We start from the raw sequence: 19,969 nt of genomic DNA, 5'->3' as shown, positions 1-19,969 counted from the left end.
GGGGAAAATGGATACATGCATATGCAGGGATGAATCCTTCTGCTTGCACCTGAAACTATCAGAGCATTGCTAATCTTACAGGCTATACTCCAGTATAAAATTAAAAGTTTTTAAAAAAATGATCCAAAGGTAAATTCAGAATCAGTAGAATTATACTGACTTTTCCTCATCACTCTCCCTGTGGCTTCAGCAATGATACAGTCAGGACCACAGAAATCCCATACCTCTATATTAGAAAGAACTTCTGCCTGAAGAAACACAGTAATACAGAGAGCAGAAGGCGCTAGCCCCGTAAAGTAACACCTGCAAGGCCGAACAAATGCCACTAATGACCTAATCAATACAGAAATAAGCACAGATTTCCTCCACAAATGGCCACTCAGTAGCTTCCCTAAAAACATTCGGAAAAAAAAAAAAACTGTTTCTCTTTCATTTAAAATGTCCTTACTATATTTGTGTACTTCATCAAGAATACCCCAGAAGTTGACTTTCCCTCAACACACCTGGTCAGGTCACTAGGAAGGCCATCTATTAATCTAGTAGGACATACCATTGATCAGCTGTTTCGAGTTCTCAGATCTGGGTCTGTCTCACTGCTGTAAATTTCATCACTAACAGTACACACCCCCTGATTCCTGCTTAAGCCCGAGGATCTGATCTATAAACAATGAAACAAGTGATATCTCCTCATCCTTTCTTAAAACATCCAAACCAATCTATTTCCACAGCCAGGTCAAAACAATGAGGTAATGTTTTCTAGTGACTTTAGAAAAATCTATTTCAGAGCTCTCTTCTCTTGCCAGACTCATTGGGTGAAGCTCTGATTATACACACGGACTTCTGCTGGATATAGCCATTGGTATTATCTGCAAAGTGTACAAATGCACAAATTTTAAGTCTACCACAGTATTATGTGAAATCAGTCCTGGTTCTTAAAGCCCCAAATTGCCCCAGAAGGATGCTAAGACTAAACTATGTCACTTCTAGACAAATACAGAAAAACCCCTAGTTAACATTCTTTGTAAAGCAGCATCGGGCTACAACCTTATCCCATGTGAGATACCATTAATAAGAGAATGAAATACTGTCTGAAATTCTGTGTATACGTGGAATTTTAAACCACAAGTGCCCACGTCTCTTTTTCAAGATGCCTACTGTCCATCCAAGCTTCTAAAATGTCAAACCCTGCTGTCTGTGCAAACGAGTATCTTCTAGAAAGCATCTGCATTTTAGAGGTTCCCAGATGGCCTTTCGTCACTGAACCACTGGCTTGAAAGTGCTTATCATGTACTGTATGACGGGACTGAAACTGGAGCCCCTTTATGCATGAACAGGATACCCAAGATAACTGCCATGTCAAGAAAACACACTCAAGACTGGGAGGGGTCTCAAGGGGATGCGCGCGCGCGCACGCGTGTGTGTGTGTGTGTGTGTGTGTGTGTGGCCTGTGGAATCAAGCAAAGATAGTGACAAGGAGAAAGCAAACTGAAAATATGAGCCACCACGGAATAAATGAATATCACCAACTGGAAAAGCACAGACAACATCTTTAATGCTGACAAGCCCATTTTAGAGATGAGGAAGCTGAGGTTTAGGAAAGCTTGAAAAACTTGCTAGCAAGTTGCAGAGGGGAATCTGAACCCAGGTCTGGGAATGCATATTCTGTTAACTGCTAATGTTAAGTAGCAATTAACAATTCTATTAATTGCTAATTGTTAGTGTTGTGTTAGTTTCTGCCGTTACATGTGCATATACAGATATAGATACATAGATACGCACTCACACACACACACACACACACACACATCCCCTAACTATTCTATTCACGATAAGTCAGCTACAGGACAGAAGAATGGCAAGATTCTAATCATTTCACTCATTCTGTAGCATTAGTCCTTCCTTGAAAGGGTAAGAAAAAAAAAAAGTATGACCAAAATTTATGGGCAATTCAATATAAAATAGTTCATAAATATTATACTCTCCCAAATCATTCAATAATAGACACCGAATACTGGAAGAGATTTTATAAATCATCTGGTGTAATTTTGATGCTTTATGGGTAACTTCTAAAAGTAAATTCTTCCTTAGTGTCTGAGGGCAAGAAATTTTAACATGGTGCTAGGTCTTAAGACAATGTATCCAGATGTCCCCCTGCTTCCAAATACCTAAATCTTTAACTCTGTCTCAGCCAATAGAAAAAAATGCATTCTTAAGAGAAATTATCCTTTGAGTAACTTACAGATCAAATCTTTTACTCCTAAAGTTTCCCAGAACTGTATGTAATCCCATCTCCCTCTCATCACGGGCATTATTTTTTAATCTACCGAGGATGTTTATAATATTCTGAAACTATTTCAGTTTCCTTTTTCAAACACACAATGTAGCATCTAACAACAAATTCAAAAAATCATTTCCTTTCAGAAAAACTTTCTTCTTAAATCTTAGCAGATACAATAGCTTGATCTGATATGAATTGGAACTCTGCAGTTCGTAACAATGATATTTGCATCAGTTTCTTGCAGCTCGAGTAATAGTGTAAATGTGTGATTTTTATAAATTAAACATAGAAAACCAAATGGCTTGTTCCAATTCCGTACACATTTGTCATAATCAGCTTGTCTTTCTCTTGTGAGAGAAATTCCCAGTTCCTGCTTTTGTGGTTTCAGTTTGTGCTCTATTACCACCAACAGAACTTTCCCCCAGTCGTGGTGTTAATTCTTCTTTGTTTGCTTTTTGGAAACAATATGGTCTCCACTCTCGAGGTATACTTCTTTCAATTTTGTCAATGAAATTTATGGGTTAAAAAAAAAGATTTTTCTGATTTGTCAAATTTATTCACATTGTTTATCATCCAAGATATTCTCCATCTATCATTTTGGAGTTTCCTTATGCTCTCGATCATTCAATTCATTATTCAAAAGGTTCTAGCACATGTCTCTCTCCTAAATGCCTACAAAATCCTACAGAGCAAATTACCCAAATATTTAGCTTGAGACCTGATGTAAAAGTATTTATTTTCAATAAATATTTGAAAACCAAGAATGAACAAGTAAATGAGTGAGTATGACATCTGATGCAACAGACAGATCTTGCTGACTCCCACACAAGAACTCCGCCTCTTCCATTCAGCTCTCATAGGAAGTCCCCTGCTCTGACACAATGTGGTCCAGAAGATAATCTTCTGGTTTCCTGTTGAAAATGCCGGTTGTGTCAGAATCTCTTGCTTTCTACATCTTCCTAAAGCCTGCCATAGCCTCAAAGACAGAATGTTCTCATCTTTCGAAATTAAGGTACCAGGTTTTGTTTTGCTCTATCAAGTCAGAAAGGCATGCAGATGTTCATTCCATCGGAACCACACTCAGCATATCCTAAAACGTAGAAGTTAACTTAAGAAAGCAAATTCACCCTACTCTTGTTCAACCAGGTCCCACCCTTTAGGACTAGACTGTTTTGAAAGAGAGGGGTAAGACCTTAATTCAGCTCTACTGGTCCCAAGCAGATTAACTGGTGTGCCAGTTAACCCTCAGCAATCCGATCACTGCTTCCATGTAATAAGGAGAGTAGGGCAACTCTCCTTAGGGCAGGAAGAGAGGTTAAGGAAACCCAACTTTTCAGTATTCTCTTCTCCTTCTTCCTCCCCTGCCTTCGTCCATCACTGCCTACTTGCCCAGTTCTTCAGAGGAGTGAATTTCTTCCCCACATCCTGGATCACCTTCACCAACGTTAATCCCTCCAAAGGCACATCTCCAGTGAACAGGCATTATTTCCAACTGTGTGTGTCAGCAATTTGGAAATTGTTTGTGTACTTGCCTCATCTTCTCTCCCAAGACCACATTAACTGAGTGTTAACTATGATTTCCTTTCACGTAGATGGAAAAGTGATATAGGTTTTCAGCTTAAATGACTGATGTTTTAGGGACCTTGTTATCTCCATAAAAGCCTGAGTCACTGCTTGAGATCTAAAGGAGAAGCTTCTTTGTAAGAGCCAAAATCATTTCTAGTGAAGTTATAATTCTACATATAAGGGCATCTCTTTGTTCTCTTTTTCAGGAAGATGAATGTCAGATCCACTTAGGCTGAAACTTTTAGGGGAAAAATACAATTAAAACTTTAATTAGAGCTGATTTTAATCCTGAATAATAGGAGCCATCAACAATACAAAGGTCAATTTTTAATTCCACCAGCATATTAAATAGCTGGCATGTGCAAACAAGAACAGCTAAGGACAGTAAAAAAAAAAAAAAAAAAAAGCACTGGGAAATACACACAGACCTTCTTTCATGGTACTTTTTTGCTCTTTGTAGTTATCGTCTTTTTTTTTTCCAAATTGAAAGTTTGTGGCACCACTTCATCAAGGAGGTCTATTGGTGCCATTCTTCCCAAGTGCATTTGTTCACTTCCTGTCTCTGTCTCACATTTTAGTAATTCTAATATTTCCAGCATTTTCTTTATCATGATATTTGTTATAAAGTGATCTGTGATCAGCAATCTTTGATGCTACTCTTCTAAAAAGATGACAACTTGCTAAAGTCTCAGATGAGGGTTAGCCTCTTTTAGTATTAAAACATTTTTAGATTAGGATGTGTACATTGCTTTTTTTAAAGACAGGATACAATTGCACGCTTATTGCACACTTATTGCAGACTGTGATATAGTAAACATAACTTTCAAATGCACCAGGAACCAAAAAACTTTCATGTGAAATGCTTTATTGCAATAGTAACTTTATTGAGGTGGTCTGGAAATGAACCCACAATATCTCTGAGGTTTGCCTTTACCTGTATACTTTTGAGATAGATTCAGTTTTTGCTTAATGCTAAACAGCTAGCACTTAAGCATATATATTATGCTGATTCTAGAACATATATATATACTAAATGCATATACACCTACATACTATATTAGTGTTGATATATATATGTGTGTGTGTATACATATATATATGTATAGTATATGTACATATTGGGTTGGCCAAAATTTTCATTTAGAATATCTTACAGAAAAATTCAAACTTTTTGGCCAACCCTATATATATATATGTTGTAAATACTCTCTAACCGTTCCTTTTGTTCTAGCACTTATTAGAATATTGAAGGTTTATAAATGTATTCTCAGGTTTCATCTGAGAAATTTCATCAGCGCATTTTCTGTTCATTTCTCAGAACAATGTGTGTGTGTGTGTATGTTCAGTCGTGTCTGACTCTGTGACCCTTTGGACTAGAGCCTGCCAGGCTCCTCTGTCAATGGGATTCTCCAGGCAAGAATGCTGGAATGGGTTGCCATTTCCTTCTCCAGGGGATCTTTCTGACACAGGAATAGAAGCTGCATCTCCTGTGTCTTCTGCATTGGCAGGTGGGTTCTTTACCACTGTGCCGCTAGGGAAGTCCCCTCAGAAGAATGGCTGATATTTAATTATGATTTTTAAAAAGTGTGGTTATCTGAATTAACTGCTTTGCATGGCTCAGCCTCTGTACGGAACACCATTCATGCTTCTTCATTTTCTGATGGGGATCAACTCATTAAAACCCAATTATGACAGATATCGCCCTCTGACCATTTTCATGTAAGGGCTGAGATGATTCATTTCAGCAACAATAACTGAAGATACGTTAGAGTCTGAGGCCATTATCAGAGGCGCACTCATGGCTTGGAGACAGGCCACCAAAGCCGCCGGTGGGGGCGCCAGCGAGCCCAGCAGCGAGCCCACTGCTCTGCTTGCCTTAACTTCCAGAGGATGCTAAGAAATGTCTCCACCTTCCCTGTCCACGCCAGAGGTGCTGCTCCTGGTCACACCACTCAGCGCAGGATGTAAGGCAATTCCTTCCTGGATCCATTTCAGTTCCTTCCCATTCAATAATGACCTGGCTCTTCGGCCACCCCTTTTGAATGGTGGAAATTACACAATTATAATGTTTCAGAAAGTTAGGTCCTATCCTTTCACTTTCCAGACAACTCTCAGTGGATCCAACCCTCCCCCTAGAGACAGACAGGAGAGAATGACCTTACTAAGCATTCCTATCCTCACACAAGGCCCACCTCCTAGATTAGTTACTACCTCTGCTTGGCTGTCAGTATTTTCTAGGCTCACAGAAAATATTGTGCCTAGAAAAATATCTCTCTAGGCACAGAGAGAGTAAAGCTAGTTTCCAGTTTCAACCAGGAAAGATGGTTACAGGGTGGAAACAGAAGAGATGTACTCTAAATTACTAAAACACACACGCAAAATAGTTAAAAGGAAGTTTTTTTCATTTCAAGTAATCAGGTTAAATCTCTCTCTCTCAACATTTTTTATACGAAAAGGTGATGATTTCCTTTTAGTGAATAATACCAAGGTACCAGGGACTTTGTTTCTGCTTCAGTCTTGCCAAGCAGGCCTCATGTGTCCCATATGCTGCATGAAAAAATGGAAGCAATGAGGAATTAACAAAAGCGCTGTGGTCACATGATGGTCATTTGTTTGTGACTGAACTGGTGTTACTACAGTCTTGCGGAAACTAGGAAGCAGAGAAGGGTTGAGAGTCTTGGCGGTAGACACATTTTTCAGTTATTTGCTTAGACCCAGAAGCTAAACCCCAGGACGGGTTGCTCAGGTAGTAAATTACATATTTACGGAGGTAAGTTTTGGAGAAGTGAGATTTAGATGCACCACCACATTTAGACTTTGTTTTCCGAACCTTTTCTTTTAATCCAGATTTTGCACGTTTCTCTGATCTGCAGAATCCCATGGAGGCTCGTGTGTCTCAGTGGTACAGTCTGTCATCATGAGCACACAGCACTCCCCTGCCTGCTCTCTGATGAGTTCCACCATCCTCTAGCCTACACCTCTCCTTTAGTTTTAATCTGACAAGGGGTCCAAAGCTCCTCTGAGTTCAAAACATCTCCCTATCCATAGTTTCCCGCATCATATCTGACAAATCATGCAGACATTGCGATCATTATCATCGTGAAATGATATCCCTCTCGGACCAATATTTACATCCTTGTCTTATAATATGAATACATTTTTCATATATAAACTCTCTTAGCTGTATACACTCTCCCACCTCTTCACTGCTGGAAAAAAAAACCCACTAAAAATGAAGTCACATGTAGTTCCGGATGAAGACGATAATTATAATAGTAATTAAAAAGGAAGGAGTCCAGTTGTTAAGGGTGTTTCACGGAGCTTAAGCAGATAGCAACAGCATGGACTTGCATCATGATGGCATGCTGTATCATTTCATCTTTCCCAAACTCTACCTGTGATTACGTGGAAATTTCAGGGTTAGAGAAAGATTTTACTCTTCACAAAGGAAATATGAAATAAATGCTGAACAAAGTTAAATAAGCACCGAAGTGAAAATAAAAAGACAAACCATTAATACCAACTAGCTGTTTCCAGTGGGACTTCTAAATTCATCTTTAGTGCCATGCCATTTGATAATTTCCTAAAATTCTTACAATGCTAGTATATCTAAGTAAATTTAAAATAAATATATAAAACTGCATAATTTAAAAGTGTTAGTGCCATTATTCCCATAAGCCAGATAAAAGAAAGAGGATCACAGATAACGACTGCAATGTCCTGACCGTGAATGAATTTGGCAGAGTTCGATAGCAATTTCAACATAACTGTGTGCTTCGTTGACTTAAGAGAGTGGTCATTTGAGTAGAAACCTTAATCTTCTTTCTCTAAAAAAATGAAAAAAAAAAATGCTATATTTATAACAAAAAGACCTTTTGACACTCATTTTTAAAAATCACATTTTAAAGAAACGAGTATTTGAGGTTTGTAAACAATGCTGAAGTCTTGATTCTGTCACATATTCACATGGCATCTACTTATTTTCTAACAGCTCTTTGATGATTAAATTAAGTCAGATGACAGCAGCACTGGGATTTCCATCAAAGTGGTATACATATTAACCAGCAAAATGCTAAGAAAAACCTGCTAATGCAGAGCATGGATATTTTCTTATCAGTAAATATTAGAACTTCATGTGGGGATTTTAGCTGATGACTTTAGAAAGGTACAAAAAAACTGCAAAAATAACACAATAGCTTTTTACTTGCCTATTGAGTTTATGAGCAAGAAAAAGTTACACAATTATGCATAGTCCCTGAATTTCAGAGAGTTGCTATGCCCCTCCTTCATTCTCTGCTGACCCATGACTGGATTTTTTCTATATGATGGTGATGAAATCACCTGAAAGCAACTCAGATGACGGAACCATCAGATGACAGCTGGGCCTTCTAATTTCCATGTCAAGGCATATCATATTTGGACTTGGACAATCGTAAAACTTTTAGAAATTGATGTTCCGTTGTTTTCTGAAGATGTGGAAACAGTTTACCTCAATTATTGGTGCTGATTTTCCGTTGCAACCAGATCAAATTATGTCAACATGCATTTTTAGTTTTTCCTTTAAGGTATGATGCTATGGTTTAGATGGTCCTAAAGTGAGTATTGGATCTTGACAACTGGAAGAAAATCTGCAAAATATGTGAGATCATTCCTCTGCTTTGCATTTCCCTAGAGATGATCCTCACTCTGATCACGTATAGTGCATGATAAAGAAGCAACTGACAATAAAGGAAATGTAAAAGAATGTGTATTCATTATTAAAAATTCCAGCACTACATCCATCTTAGGTTGAAAAGTCACAGACTTCTTTTGGAAGTCTTTATCACAAACACTGATTTCCTATCTTGTGTGGGTATTAGGAGGTTGATCTGGGTTTACCTAGGTAGATTAGCTTTGTGAATATGTCGCAGTGAAAAAAACTTGCAGAAAAAAAAGACTGTATATTACATGAAGTGATTCTGCATAGAATCACATGCTGTGTAATCAAAGAAATCTCTACAAAATTTGCCGAAATATTTGAAATAAAACGTGACGCAGTTGTTTTCCTGTTAAAAAATCTTAAATCCTTCCTTTCAGCTGAAACCGAATTTCATTTTTACTTATATTAAAACCAATGTTACTATTCACAGAAGTGATGTTGTCAACAAAATCTTAATATTTTGTGTGTTATCCACAACACATTTTTAATGTAAGAACTGCACCATTTTAAAATGGTGTGAACTGTAATAAATTGATAAAAGGCCTGTTTCTTAAAGGGCTAATCACTGTTGGAACCCTCTTCCCTTTGACTGCAGAAAATGAAATGTTTTCTGCTGCTAGATAAAAGAACTGCAACATATTAATACTTTTAAAATGTTGTGTAAATTTATGATTGAGGGATAATTATGATCTTGTACCTTGAGTGAGATAATTCTGGGTGAATTCTTGGCCTTTAAATAAGTCACAGATGCAATGTTATCCTAATAGATATCACTTGGTTACAGAACTTTAAAAAATCTCATATAACCTTTGGCATGGACATTGTATATTAGGTAGGGGTTATAAAAAACTGCCAAAAGAAATTTTCTCAAGAAAAGTATGTAGAGGAATTTAAAATATTGATCTACTGTGGCTGCCGACCATGGTTAACAGTCCTTCCACCTGCTGATAATGAAGATCGCTAGTGGCAGCAAAAGAAGAACATATCACGATGCTAAGGACTCAGTTTGAAGGTAGAGTCAGTTTGGTGTTTTATAAGTCAGTTCCTTTTGTTTTCTCAATATCTCCTCAATTGTCCCGATGGAATTCTTTCAATTCATGTTTTGTTTTACCTCTGTAGCTATTTCCCAGAGCACAGATACCTCCCAGTAATTTTAGAGAAAGGTACCTTCAAAATGTTAGATGGGCATTTTATGACTTACAAAAACACAATATCACCAGATTACAGAGGATTTTGAAACCACAAGCTAACACTGCTGCCAAACATTAAAAACTGCAGAGTAAACTTGAAACTCTGTCTCAAGTACTTTATTTTTAATCAAACAGATGATACTAATGTATGCAGTTTAAATACTGTGTATCTTAGCTCCCATCTCATCTTCATAGAAATGAAAGGGTTGTGATGTAAATACAAATAATACATAACTCTGAACATCCAGAGCCAAGTTTAATCAAAGATGAGAAAAATTAATTTAGATTATAAGACTCTGATCCACTGAAAAAAATCAATTTATTAGCACTTGGCATAAATATACATTAAAGGAAGCCAGCCTCAGAAGCAAAGATAGCCTGAGAAAAACAAATCCAGTCACAGATAAGTCTTGCTAATATTCTTTTTCTGCCTTCAACAGTCCTTCAGCAGTGACTTCTATAACTGTTTGAAATCATTAAGCATATTTAACTTCAATGTTAGGATGAAAAATAAAAGAAAGCAAAGTCAGAAATGTAAAGACTATGGAAGCACCAATTTAAAAAAAAATGAAGGTCGTTTGTCTAAAGAGAGGAAGTATGGATTTGATAAGTTCATCATCACTGACTTAACATATGCTCAGAACTTCGCTGGTGACATGAGGCATTTTTGAGGAAGCCAGTCCTTTTCCTGATTAGAGAGTCAGATTTCTCAGCATGCACCACTGTGTGTACCAGTTAGGACCATGCCAGCACTTACCATTTGAAGAGATGGTTTTCAGCGTCCACATCACCTTTAAGCCAGAGTCTTTCCTAACCTCGTCATGAAGCAGATCTGAATTAAACTAACGTATATACAAAGGGTTCGTTTGCGATTTTCAACCTTACAGGCTTCAAACTGTCTCCCCGTACTAAAGAGGATTTTCAGTCCTATCCACTTCTGGCTATATGGTATATTGTGTCTTTACCGGCTGACTCACTCCACATTCTACTCATGCAGTTTATCATTATCTTGTCCACAGATAAAATCCACATTGAATTCAGATGAGAATGCCCATTGCTTAGAGAATCTGGAGAAAAGTAGCAGCACTGTGGTTCAAATAATATTTCTCCAGTAAGAGAAACACTATGGTCAATGCAGGTTACTTTCTCCTTCTCAAAGTAGAAGGTGGGAAACACAAGCAACTGCAGCAAATTATACTAACTCTCTGCAATGTATTTTTCTTGTGTTTTTTTTTTTGTGTGTGTGGGGGGGGTTACTTCTTATAAAAATTGACAAGATTCAGGACAACTTTGGACACTGTTCTAACAGCTTCATTTAACAATAATTATGACTCATTTCTCCACTTAATACAAACTTCTCACTTTCTCTTTCATTACTTTTGAAACAACCTAGGCATTTTTCTAATTAGCTTCACTCTGCACAAAGAAATAACCCGACTGCAGTACGTTGTTAATGTGAAAGTGAACGACAGGGACCTTTCTGATTGAACATTCTCACTTCCTACCTCAAGACAGGCGTTCTGCATATATGCAAATACTGCAGACAGATGGCTTCGTATATCTTACGCACTATCACATTAAGACATGTCCCCCCTCATCATAACATCCTGAAAATTATCAGCGCTGCCTCTGACATCTACATTTAAGAAATAGTTAACCTTGGTAACATTATCTATTGTGCTTATCTCAAAGTAAGGAGGGAAAAACAGCTTAAATATTCTATCAAGTTCAGCCAAAACTTCCTACTTCACTTCATTGTCACAATCCTTGATCTAGACTCCAAGTTTTTAAAAGAAAATGAAAAACAGAGTCACAAGGCAGAGCTTCAAGTCATCAGCCTGTCTAAGAAGGATTTAGTTATTTTATGCCCGGAACATTTTACAAACTCCAAACCCTTCCCCAGTATAATATTTTAGGAAGCTGACATTACTTCTGCACTTCTTACCACTCAAGCATCTGACAGTGTGGATTAAAAATAGTATATGCACAGCAACTCTCTGGTTACTATTTCCCTGAAGTTTTAAGGCACTCAGATTATTGAATCTTCTTTCTAAGAATTACTGGAGAGGTTGATGAAAACACATATCAAACTATTCACAGGTAATTCTCCCACTAAAATCAATTGGCCTCTGTTAGTGCGATTCATTAGGACTAATGAAAATTACCATCTCCAGCAGCCAGTCTGTACCTTTCCAGACATCCTTCTCCAGGATCCATCACCATGCCCAGCTCTGCCTTCCATCCTGCTCCTCGGGAGTGCTGAGCGAGGCACTCACTCCTTCATTAAATAGCATTAAAAATAGACCGCACAGAACTCCCCAGTGGAGCATGCTCTAATGGGGCTAGTGCCACAGTTCTCAAGGTAACCACACTCAGTTGGTATCCAAGAAGGAAAGTCACTGGGAGACCAGCAATTTACAAATTTAATAGTGCAGTGCACCCAAACCTATCTCAATCTGAGCTGAATACTGTAAAAGAGAAGTCAGTATGTAGTGAAATGAAGTCACAGAGAAGCTCAAGGTGCATTTCTGGAGTGTGTAAGTTTCTTTAAATACACCTCACTGAAAAAGTACTCTGCTGAATAGACATTCATCCAAAGCAACTTATTTCAAGATTTATTGGACAATATTAATCACAAGCAGTGAGGATAAGTTAAGACATCTCTGTAGAGCAGTCTGAATGTCTTAAAACTGTATTTAAACCAGATTACTTGAGACTAAGTGATAGTATTAATAATCAAGGGTAGTAATAGACTAGCCTTTTGTAAGGAGGAACTGTATTCCTTAAAGAATATTCTAAATTCCCTCTCTGGAGCCTTGAAAAACATTCTGTTCAAGTGATGAAAAGAAGTATAAGAATGTTATTAGAAAGGAAATTCAGGATCAAACACATATACATACCTTAGAAATCCATTTCAACCTGAGATGAGGGCATATGTTATTATCTCCCATGCAATCCTCATTGGGAAAAAGCAGAAGCAATCACTGCCAAGATAACCAGACTACTCGGCTACATAACTAGAGCTCTGGGCTTCCAAATGACTGCCCTCTGCGAAAATGACATTACCTAAACCTTACAAAGACATGTAAACCCTGTGGGGACAAAACCCGAGCAGTAGGTGCATTTGTTTTAAAGTGTCAAAGATTTGCTAACTTTTACCAAATGAAAAGTGATTTCCTGTCAGCCCCATTTCTCTGTTTGCCCAAAACAATCACAGCCATTTTGATCACCAAAGTGGATGAAGAAGAGGTGGGGATCATTCAGATTTCTTCAGTATTTGAGTGAAATCTTGCCCACATTTAGCCTAAACTTTGGAGATCGTCATCTTTGTTTGGGGAGGCTGAAGTGTCAAACCAACGGACTTGAAAAAAGTCAGAAATTAAAATGGGTATCTGCACTCCAAACACCATCTCGTGAAAGTGATTTCTACCAGCCTTCCATCCCTCTAACTTTCAATTCTTTCTTTGTCTTTCCAGCTCAGATTCTGTGCTTGCCTGTATCTTCAGGACACTGAACTGACAGCACCACATCCAGTCCAGCTCCATTTCCATGCATAAACACCCAGAGAATCCATTTCTCTTCCTAGGAAACTTTCTATACACCTGTCTCATTCAACTCCCTTCTACCACTACATCTACACCCCTGAGGCAGAAGATGTTAAATTTGGAGTTTGCAATGATACAGAATTCAGACACATAAAAATGAAACTGAACATCTTTCCTCTATACCCTGGGGGAGCCGGGATCTCAAGTCCTCTGAGGACAACAGATGACAACTTTCTGCCCCTTGCATAGCTCTCTCCCAAAAGAAATATGCACATTCCCAACTTTCTACAGAGAAGCCTTTAAAGATCACCTGTATACTTCTCTGATGAAGAGACCTGCTCTTTTCCATTCTCTTCCTGCTTTTCATTTTTGTCTCATTCTGGGGAGGGGGGAGTCTACCCCTCCTCCGACAAAGGATGAAAATACAATACATACATAACAGCAGCTTTCTACACACAGGAAAGCGAGACCTAGACTTAAAGACAACTCGAAAGAAAAGCACAGATGCAAGGCAGGAAGGAAGAGAAAAAAAAAAAAGAAAGAAATGACAAAAGGCGTGCAATGTTCACGTCGGAAGACCTTAAAATTATTTTACCTTGACCGAAAAGTGGACGTCCCCCCAGCGTCTCTGTTCCTTGATTGATTTTGGGTTTTGGCTTTTATTAGTATTATTGTTTCTCACGGATGACTTGGCCGTATTTGTTTGCTTTGGCTTATTTTTGCTATTATTTTGGGTTGATTTATTTAACTGCTAATAAAAGGAGCCTTCTGCGGCGTCGGCGGGGCTCCTGGCAGGGCTGTGGCACCCAGGGCTGCGGCCACAGCAGCGGCTTCGGCCGGTGACCCCGAGGTCCCTGCGGCTCCCCGCTGCTCAGATGCGCTCGGGGGCGCTGCCGCCGCCTTCTTGGCCCCTGGCTGCGGAGAGGGAGCGAGCTCCCGCCTCCTGGCTGCCAGTCCGTCCCCGGGCACGTCTGTCTGTCTGGCCGTCTGTCCCTCAGCCCGGCAGCCCGCCGCGGGCTTCCCGCCGTCTCGCGATCCGCTCTCGGAGCTGCCCCTCGCGGCGGTCCCTCCGCGACTCTTGGTCCCACTAGCGAGGCAGGGACCCTCCGCCGGTCTTCTGCACCCGCATCTCTCTCGTTCTGCCACTCCGAGCCCCCGGCCGCTTCCCTCGGACAGAGGAGGGTGTCTGCAGGGAGGGCACGCGCGGCTGCTACTCTCTCCCTCGGCCGTCTGCTTCCCCTGCCTCTCTCTCCCTCCCTCTCTCTGCCTGCCGGTCTCCGCGTCTCCAGTTGTCTGACTGCTCCCACCTGTCCGTCGCTCTGTCACTCCCAGTCCCTCCCTGAGCCAGCCAGCCTCGGCGTCCCTGGGTCCCGCGCGCCCAGCTCCCCGCCTCCGCGCGCCCCTGCCCTCCCACGCGCCGGCTCCTCCCCGTAGCCCGGCCGCGTCCGGTCCCCGCCCGGGCTGGCGGCAGCGAGCGGGTGGCATGTGGCGTGGCAGCTGCTCAGCCGGCAGACTCCAGCCTCTGACCCGCCACACCCGGGAGATGGCCGCGCTCGGGCGCCTGCGGGGGCCGGGCCTCGGCCACCAGGCGCAGCCGGAGTTGGCCGAGCCAGAGCGCGGGCACCTGCCCGGGGTGCCCGGAGCGCGTGGTGGTGCCATCCGTCCCCGGGCTGGTCTACTCCACCGGCCCCCGGGCTAGAGACAAAGCGCCGGAGCCACGAACGTGTACATCATTCATCAGAGAGAAAACTGGCACGTTGCCCCCTGCCCCTCCACCATGCGTCCCCGCTCTCGGCCAGCGCGCATCCCTCCCCGCCCCGGGCCAAAGCCCCAAGTACCTCTCCTGGGCGCCTCCCGACTCTGGCGGCGGACACCTGGCCAGGCTGTGCTCACTCCCCTCCTCCGGGGCCAACTCTGCGGAGAATATCCCACAACAATAACACCTCACTCCACCCAAATGCAGCCGAAGCCTCAGCGCTCTCAGACATTCGCGGCTTTGAGCAGGACCCCAAGTCCTCTTGTGCGGCGCCCGGTGGACTCCGCGTGGGCGCCCGCCCAGCCCGCTGCCCGCCCGGGCGCTGATTGAGAATCAGAGGTGCCCCAGAAACCCCTGCAGGCTAGGGCGTGGGGCAGGGCGCAGAGTTGACACCCCAAGAAATAAAAGGGCTGCATTTCCTGTTTGTTTGGAGATGTGCTATTTTTATTATCTGTAATTCATTTTCCCCCCATTGTTTCAAAGTACACACTACCAAAAGAAAAAAAAAAGAAAGAAAAGGAATAGTGGAGGAATGGGAATACATTTCCGGAACACCGCCCACCCCTCCTGAGTGAATGTGGAGCCTACTTTTCCAACATCACAGGTCACCAACCAAGATAGATCACTCTGGCGTTCTGCCCCCAGCTGAGAGCAAGGCATTTGATTCTGGGCTTCCTTGCTAGGCTGTTATTAATGGGAAGCAAAATTATAGTTGTACGCGCCTGCATGGAATTGCCAAAGCTGATTCTGACAGTATCCAGCAATTCAGCTTCTGAAATGCAGACGCTGAATAACTATGGATCTGGTGCAATGAACACCCCATCCCACAATAAATTGGAGAAGAGAAAATCAACTTTTACCAGCTGCAATTAGTAACCCCAATGAAGAGACAACAAATAAATAACTAGTATAAACCGTGTCATGAAAATGTCCACATCCTTTTAGTTCCATTTATTGACACCATTCCTGATGACAGATATTTATTAAGGGATGCCTTCCAGTTTTTATAGAAAAGTAATTTCAATGGCAGTAGCCATGTTTATATATGCTAAGATATTGATTAAGATACCAAACATGTTATGTGCACTGCTAGTAAATGCTATGGAAAAAATTAGGATGAAGTTGTACTGATCTTTGGTGAATAGATAATTATTTCCCAAATATTGGAAATTGTTTCCCTTGGGAATTGGCTAGTTTTGGAATAAGAATAAATCTGCTGTATGAGGTTTCAGCAAATAAAGCCTAAAGAATTTAAGACCCTTATGTTGATCTATTTTTTGAGCATTTCAACTCAAATGTTCCTCTCCAAAAGCATTTTGACAGGCATTTCTCTCCTCCTTCCAGCCATATGGAATTCAAGGGAAAATTCACACACAAGAAAGTATTTCTAATTCTCCTCCCTTCATCTCAAGTCATGTTCGAAAAAAATCTCCTTTCCTTTGGGGAAATTGTTGTGCCAACTTGCTATGTATTAAATTCACACAGTTGGGACTGCACGGAAAGTCATTGTACTTGACTTTCCTTTTGGACAGAGTGACACCTAAGCACTCTCTGAATGGGTGGATGAGTAATCTACTAAGAAGAAAACTTTAAGAGCTTGTTCTTAACACAGATCTGACTTCACGCTGTAAGTTACACACACACACACACACACACACACACACACACACACACACACGGGAACTCCTTTCCATAAACTGGATTAGAAATTATAACTACTGAACAGGGGGAAAGGGAATTCAATCAGCATTCTTCCTACAAACAGTGATTATGTAAAAGAACAAGACACAGTGTTTCAGTATCTTATCAGTGTAAAGACAAGCTTGATGAAACAATGCAATTTCTCACAGAGTTTAACCTTTACTTAAAAAGGAAAACCTCCCAAAGAAGAATAACATTCATTTAATTTGGCTAACTTTTTCTAACTTTTCTCATAATATGTAGTCAACAAAGGAGGAACTAGAGAAGGTTCAAGTTTATTTGAGGCCACCTAGGTAATTAACATTCAGCTATCCAATTTTAACTGTTGCATCCCAAAGTGGGACTGAAACATACTTCTGGGAATATTAGGCAGGCAGTGAGCAGTAAGCGACTCTTCCAGGCATTCAGAAAGTATTTGCATTTCCTTAATTTGAAACACTTACCATACCTTATGGCCCTTGGTCTGTCCTATATTAACTACCACTAAACTCAGTAAAACTGTTGTCTTCCTTATTGGATTTCTGGATGATGTCTATGATGCTGATGTCCAAGCGGAGGTATTTCTGCACTGAAAGCATTCCACTTTTAGGGGTGAGAAGTGGTGGAAATGGAGGAACAAGGAAGTGTCATAGGGAAGAACAAGTCTGACTCCATATTAGGTCTGTTTCTTTTACTTTAAGATTTGTATTCTGTTGCTTTTGCTTTGAGTTAAGAATGTTGCCTACAACTTGAAATATACAGGATAGCCCATTCTCAAGGCTCTGACCTTTAAGAGTATAACACTTTCCCATTCATATAGAGATACAAGGTTGCAGAACAGAAAATAACATTTGTCATGTTGGAGGTTTACAGGAACATCATGACCTGACCTACCAGGACAGTTGCAAGAACAAAGGATTCCTGCACCAAGAAATTTGCAACAACAACCAACCATATCCCTCCCCTGTTTAGTATAAAAAAATGTCTGTTTTCTTATGGGGTTAAGATGGTTCTCTAGGACATTAGTCTGCCATCTTTTCTGTCTTTTGGCTTTCTGAATAAAGTCTCTATTCCTTGTCCCAACAATTCATCTCTTGATTTACTGACCTGTTATGCAGCAAGCAGAAGGTGTTTGCAGAAGCTGTGCTGTTACTCTCTCAGTCTGGATGCTTTTGAATTTCGTATCACATTTGAAATGAAAGGGCAAACAGGTAACCAAGTAACCCCAGCTTGGGGGGTTGAGTTCACTGGCAAACATCTTAGACTGTCGACAAGCTCCTTTACACGTATTCCCTTAAGACAGCAAATTAGTGCCCTTTAATGAAGCTTTCAAATTGGATTTTCAAAATAAGGCAAATTGCTAAAATAGCCCAGCTACCTTTATAAGCACCTTTTCAGCTGAAGCGAGAAGTAGAATTTCCATGCTGTTGAACTTCCATCATTTCTCAACAATTAGGCTGCTAGGAACTCCCCTTTAGGGCACTCTTCCCCATCACAACAAAGACCCACAAACCCCACAGAGAGAATTCTCATTTGCCCTGTTTTCAACAAAACATTCTAGGGTCTATTAAGTACCAGTCTTGGGTTTAAAGCCCTACAGATAGGCCTGGTACAGAAAGGCAGGGGAGTCAGAAGGGAGGGTGGGGGGGAGAGTAACATTTTAACCAGAAAAGTTTAGTTCCCCATTCTTAATTAATGCTAAGCCAAAATAACTCTAAAACACATTGCAGAACATCAACAAAGAATGTTACATCACGTATGCATCTGAGCATGAAGAAATGTCACGATCAAAAACAAAGAGGACTTGGGAGCCTAGAAACCAAATGTTCTGATGGCACAGATCCTTCTGGAGTCTGCTCTGCACAGTACAAGAAAATGATCTTCACGAACCCTTGGTGTTCCCACAGGCAGACCAGAAATGAATCCTGGCCGGCACATGCACATGGTGATGCTTGGCTGACAGGGCAAACTCAGAAATTTCCTCAAAAATGAACCTGTGCAGTATTTCCTTGGAGATGCATCTAAATCAGAGGAGGGACAATCAGAAGAAAGAGCTGCAGAGAAGCTTAGGAAGCCTTTCATCTGAGCACCGAAAGACAAGAAAGGCTGTTGGCTGAACTGCATATTTCTTTTCAGCATCTTTTGGGATAGAAATATCAGCATTTAGACACAACCTTAGTATTTGGGGGTTTGGGCTCCTGCTCCCCCCCGCCCCCACCCCCAGAGTACTGTGCGTCTTCCTTCTTTGTATCTAGTGCCCTGAGGGGCCGGTGACTTCTGCAGAGCCGAGTCCTGTGTTCCAGGCAGGAGGGCATCAGATGCAGGGCCTCTGTAGAGGAGGCATGTGCTCAGGCAGGATGTCCAGTGGCCTCTCTACCTGCCTGAGGTGGGCAGTGCCCCCTGGGGTCTCTTCAGCATGAAGTGTTTTCAGATTCCTATGGAACTCATGGAAGATGCTTTTGATTTTTAAAAACTGAGCCCAGAACTGAAAGCAGCAATGAAGCGGAAGCATCAAGGGACTCTTTGGGAAGGGCAGAGGAAAATGTTTCCTCCTGCCATGCAAGGAACAATCCAGAACATAGCCTAGCATCTGCCAAAGCCCTCTGTAATCCTGTCTCTACTTCTACATTCCTGGTCCTGAGATACAGCATTTTCTTCTGCAGTGGACACGGTTCCCTTTTTTCACACAAAGGAAGACAAAAAGGTTACCGAGGTATTCAGAACTGAAATAATATATCTGGCTTCCTCACAATGACATAACATTAAAGGTCTGTGAATTAGCCCCTAGAATAAAATAGCTACAATTCATCTCTAATAAAATATAGCACATTTGGCATTTTCAACTGTTCTTCATAACTTTCAATGGTGGGTGTGTGTGCACGCATATGTGTTTAAAAGGTAAAACATATTCAGTGTTACTATTTCAAGAGTACTATGATCTTATTGGAAACCCAGCTGTAGGCCAATATCCAGCATCTAAAGAAGCACGATGTACAGATTTATAATGTGACATGAATGTACAATTTGTTCTCAAAAGCTACTCTCTGAAGAATTTTTTTAACTTTGGAAATAAATGTGCACTTGCAAAATCTATAGAGATTTATCACACACACAAAAAAATGAGGGTGGGAATCAAAATTAAAAAGGAACAAAATAAAATCTCCCAAAATACCACCACCAACAGCCATCACTTTTATGCTTAGCCAATTTCTGTGCATATCCATAAATATATAGGTCTATTTTGCATAAATGGAT

General features: G+C 40.9%; 1 protein-coding gene across 14 annotated transcripts in view; it reads right to left on the bottom strand.

The window, feature by feature from the left end:
- The window catches only part of ARPP21 (cAMP regulated phosphoprotein 21), a 158,016-nt gene extending 143,466 nt beyond the window's left edge, over positions 1-14,550 (bottom strand). For 8 of the 14 annotated variants that reach the window (XM_065932953.1, XM_065932960.1, XM_065932964.1 and 5 more), the window contains exon 1: positions 13,874-14,550. The gene's annotated coding sequence lies outside the window, so the exon portion shown is untranslated. Of the gene's footprint in view, positions 1-11,898; positions 11,967-12,633; positions 12,718-13,873 lie in introns of those variants that run through there. The other 6 variants (XM_065932961.1, XM_065932962.1, XM_065932963.1 and 3 more) reach the window with 3 other exon arrangements.
- Positions 14,551-19,969: the final 5,419 nt, after the last annotated feature.

Source organism: Muntiacus reevesi, chromosome 4 (genome assembly GCF_963930625.1).
Source record: "Muntiacus reevesi chromosome 4, mMunRee1.1, whole genome shotgun sequence".
NCBI classification, from domain to species: domain Eukaryota; kingdom Metazoa; phylum Chordata; class Mammalia; order Artiodactyla; family Cervidae; genus Muntiacus; species Muntiacus reevesi.
Note: the sequence above shows the minus strand (reverse complement) of the source record. Positions and strands in the feature narration are given on the sequence as shown.